Source organism: Wolffia australiana, chromosome 2 (assembly GCF_029677425.1).
Source record: "Wolffia australiana isolate 7733 chromosome 2, ASM2967742v1".
NCBI classification, from domain to species: domain Eukaryota; kingdom Viridiplantae; phylum Streptophyta; class Magnoliopsida; order Alismatales; family Araceae; genus Wolffia; species Wolffia australiana.
In genome coordinates, this window is record NC_135836.1 from 23,107,147 (window position 1) to 23,112,211 (window position 5,065).

The 5,065-nt window shown below is 41.1% G+C and overlaps 1 pseudogene; it reads left to right on the top strand.

The window, feature by feature from the left end:
• Positions 1 to 367: 367 nt before the first annotated feature.
• LOC144700325 (small nucleolar RNA R71) lies at positions 368 to 456 on the top strand (annotated as a pseudogene).
• The last annotated feature ends 4,609 nt before the right edge of the window (positions 457 to 5,065 follow it).

The window sequence follows — 5,065 nt, forward strand, 5'->3', positions numbered from 1 at the left end:
CTTCATGATCCTTGCTGAAACAGAGAGAACAGATTTTAGTTTTAACAATAGGAGAATTATTTAGAAAAGCATTTTTTAAGGTTGAGGTTAGCTCTTCTAGTTTCCGGTTGGACTCCTTGATTCTTGCATGTAATTCGGATTCTTTGGTGTTGACCTGTAAAGAACCTCCTCTCTTTGGCTGTGAGTTCCTTCCATTGTGGTTTGCTCCTATTTCCTGCAAGTCAGTTTCTGCTACTCTCTCTAACATATCAAAAACTTCATCTTCATAAGTAGTGTAAAAATTTCCCCTAGTAGCTAGGTTTACTTTATTTTTCATAAAATCCAACAATGATTGATAAAATATTTGAGCTAATTGACAACTTTCAATACCATGATGAGGACACTTTCTAATTAAATCGTTAAATCTTTCCCATGCCTCGTTTTCTTGATAATGAAAATTATAAATTTCTCTTCTGTAAAAATTTTTTTTGGAAATAGGATAATTTTTTTGTAAAAACTTATTTTGCATTTCTTCCCAAGATCTAAATGTAATGCCTAAATTTCGATACCATGCAAAAGCTTTGTCTTTTAAAGTTAATGGAAAGTATTTCATTTTTAAAGCTTCAGTGGATAGACCTGGTACATTTTGAGAAGAACATCTAATATGAAAGACATCTAAAAATTCTAAAGGATTTTGTGAAGCATGACCATTGAATTCTGGTAGGGAATTTATTAAAGCATTGTCATACCTGAACATGACTCCTTCTCCAACATTTATATTTATGTCAGTTTGCCTTATGCTCCCTGATGGTGTTGACCTATCAAGCATCGTTCTCCTTCTATCTGATGAGGATGTCCTTGTTTTGCCATGCTTTGCTTCTCTTGATCATGCTTTGTGATTGATGAATCTGGAAATGAGTACCTGGTTTAGTCACCTCTTCTTCTATCCTTCCACAAGCTTTAGACCTTGTTACTACCATAAATCTCAAACCAAGACGTTAGAAATATAATGCGCTGAGGGCTTTTAATCCTTCAGCCTATAAGAAAAATAAACAGAAATAATTGAACAGAAATAATTTTCACCGATTAACCGTGCTCCCCGGCAACGGCGCCATTTGATAATCCAAAAATTTGGTGTATTTAATAATGATTTTAGACTTTGCTTATCTTATCAACGTGTGAGGATTTGACATTATTCAATAAATAAAATTACCTCACTAACCTGGGGTAAGTAAGGGTCGAACCACAAGGAGCAGGTATTTCAGCTCAATTTTTTTTTCAATTCAATCAATAGTTATTTTAAGATTTTTAAGATTTCAATTTTTAAAGTAAGAACAAAGATTTAATCATCTTAAAATATTTAATAATTCAATAAGTTGAATTATTATCTCAGATAGATCTGGACTTAGTCTAAGTCCAGTTCTATTTGAGGCGCGCGCCATGCGCTACGTGCAGCGGCGCGCGGCTGCGCGTTGCGCGCAGCGGTGCCCGGCGCTGCTTGTGAGCGGCACTTGGCGCTGCGCATGAGCAATGCCTAGGGCTGCGTGAGCAGCGCCTGGCGCTGCACGTAGCGGTGCCCAGCGCTACGCGTGAGCAGCACTCAGTGCTGCGCGTGAGCGGCGCCTGGCTTTGCGCGTGACCGGTGCTCGGCGCTGCGCGTGAGCGGCGCCCGGCGCTGCGCGTGAGCGACGCCCGGCGCTGCGCGTGAGCGGCGCCCGGCGCTGCGCGTGAGCGGCGCTCGGCGCTGCACTGTGTGCGTAGCAGCGTCCGGCGTTGCGCACGTGGCGGCGCCGCTGTGCGCTGCTTAAGCACTACAATACAGATTCTAATACTTTGTCAAAATTTTGACAAATTTTTAGATCTACTTATCACCAACTATATTGAAACAGAATTCTTGAACATATTTACTTGGATATAATGGAATAATTTCCAACCCAAATAAATCTGTCTTAAAAAGAATGAATTAAGCAATTTAGTGAACTCTAAGAAATCACATTTACCTTTTGTCACACCCTTGATTGGCTAGGAAATGATCCTCCTCCGTCGAGCCTTCTCCGTGTTGCTTCTTCACTCCACTCAATTGTTCATCAACAATAGAGGGTCTACAGAACTTTCAGAACAAAAAACACTCCACCTTTTCCATTAAAATTCTAGACAATCCTAAACATTGTTTTTGAGAGAGTATTTATAAGATCTCTTCTCTTTAAACTGCTTGAATCATTTGAAGGGTCCAGCTTGACTTATGAGGCCATTTGACTTGGTTCATTTTTATGCATAACTGCTCTTTTGAATTTTTTCAGGCGCGCCTCCTGCTCCATAGCTTATCTTTGACTTGGTCCAGGCGCCCCCCTTGATCCATAACTTATCTTTTTGACTTGGACTTGGCACCTTCCTTGATCCATGTACATTATCTCCAACTAGGTACCTGTACTTATTTAAACAAAGATGAGATCTAATCCACTTGATTCATAGAATCAAGTGGGGTTAGTCAAAATAAACATATATTGAATAGTAATACATAAAAAACTCATCATTATATATGCTTAAATAATGACAAAATTACATTTATCACCACACGGGCAGCGCGCACATTGCGTGTGCGGGGCGCGGGGTTGGGAGACATCCCCCCAGGAGACTAAGGGATGTTGCGCACTAAGAGCGCCGAGACGGCACAGCGGGCACGTAGCTCTTCTACGGGTAGTGTTGGGCGCTAAACGCCCTACTCAAGGGCGACGAATGCGGCAGCGTCGCGCAGACTGTGCTCTAGAGTGTTGACATGGGTGCCCATGGCGTGTATAATCGTCAAGGCAGGGGTGGCATGTGTGATCGCCAGGCCTACGAGCGTGCGGCGCCCGGCCTGGCGCACTTGTGTAGTGGTAGAGCGGGCATGCGCGCGCGAAGTGGCGGCCCTTGAGGTTGTGTGGTGATATTACCTCGGCACAAAGCACCTCATCTTGTTCGTTGTATCACCCTTCGTCTTCCCCCATGTAATTATCCCCAATGATGAGGTACTCTTGATGATATGAATCCAATGACCCTATTCACTAACGGTGCCTAGCACCACCATCTCCGCTAACCCCTTCTATGCAATCGTAAGCAATCTACAAAGCTTCCGCTACAAGAGATCAAGGCTGCTCAGTGTTGTGCTCCACGCACTAAGGCCGGCACACACCCATTCCGAGCAAGAAACCTAGCTACAGATTTGATCATGTAACAACTGGTATCAGAGCCAGGTTGGATCGCCTCCTCCCTGTGCCTCTGACCCTAGTTAGGGAGATGGAGTCTTTTCGTGCATAGCCGCGCGAGTAGAGACGACATAAGGAGGAGCAAAGACTGACTAATCGCATGCTGCACAAGAATGTAATTGGTTTCAAAACCCACGTCAATAAGAACTACGACGAGCTGAAGTCAGACATAAAAGACTTGCGGATGGAGACCTGCCAGAGGCAAGACGTCCTCGAGAAACAATCAGACAACACGAGGACACCATCCCGCAGTTGACCGAGATGGTCCTAACACTAAAGCTCAAGAATGAGAGAGACAAAAAGAGAGCGAGATAGAGCAACACAGGATGAAAGAAAGAATCAGAAATAGAGTGAAGAGAGGGAAAGAGAAAGAGATTGAGAGAGAGAAAAAAGAAACCCAGATGGAGCAACACATACAGAAAAAAGAATCAGAGAAATAGCGGAGAGAGAGAGAGAGAGAGAGAGAGAGAGGGAAAGAGAGATAGAGATTGAGCGAGGGAAAAAGAGAGCGAGATGGAGGCACACAGACCGAAAGAAAGAATGAGAGAAAGAGCCGAGAGGGAGAGAGAGAGAGGGAAGAGAGACAGAGAGAGAGGAAAAAGAAGAGCGCGATGGAGCAACAAAGAATTAAAGAAAGAATCAGAGAAAGAGCGAAAAGAGAGAGATTGAGAAAGACAGAGAGAGGAAGAGAGAGACACACGACGACAAAGAGAAAAGGAGAGTCCGAGAGATACAGATCAGGAAAGAGAGACACGATAGAAAGAGAGAGAGGTCCCTGATAACACCCTAATTTTGGTCTTTATTTCATGTTATTAGCATGATTTATGCATTTAAAAGGCTTAAATTTGGGTTGTTATCATTTATTTACACAAAAATAATGCTTCCAAGTAATTTTTTATTTTTCCCTAATTTCCTGTTAATTATATGAATTTTTAAGGATTTATTGAAGCTCGAAATAATTATTTTGGATGAAAATGGCACATTAAAAAGTTTATTTCAACATTTATCAACATGGGAATTAATCAGGGAATTTTATAGAATTTTTTACGAATATTTAGGAATTTTCTGGGATTTATTTCAAGAAGAAATGCATTTATTCTATGAAAAAAGGGCATATTTATAAGAGAAAAAAATGTATTTATGCAATTTCTAGACTTTTTGGGGCCTTTTTGCAATGTTTCGTTGCAAAAAGACCCTGAAAACAGCTCTCGGTCGCCACGGCAGGCGTAAAGATCCTATTTAAAATCATTCAGGGTTTTATTGCAATTTTTAATATATATTTTTAATGTTTTAGGAGAAATCGGAGGAGAGAGAGTGCGCCAGGGGCATATACGCAATTACTTTTGGGCGGCGTCCAAAAGTAATTCCAGGCTTTTTAAGGACTTTTCTGCAAAAAGGAGGACTCAAAATGCGCCAGCCAATGAGAGAGTGACACGTAATTGCGTGTTTAAAAACGAAACTAATAAATAAATCAATTTTAAATCCAATGGATTAAATTGGTTTAAAATTGATTTATTAATAACTTTTGATCCTGAAGTCAGATTGAGATGATTTTTTTATGGATTTGTTCGTCTTGATCCCCTCTTTCTATCTGTACAGTTAGATCATTCAGATCTAGCCTACATTGATAGGTAAATATTAAGTACTAAACGGGGGTAAAATGGTGATTTTTACCCTATAACCTAAGTATAAAAGCTAAATTTCGAGAGGGGGAGCTCATTCTGGATGGTGCTCTATCACAGCTGCAAGACAGGGAGGAGCTCTACCTTGGATCAAGTTATCTGGTACTTTTTTTCCTTGATTGTATTTGAACTTTTATGCATTTTGAATGAATTAGGTTA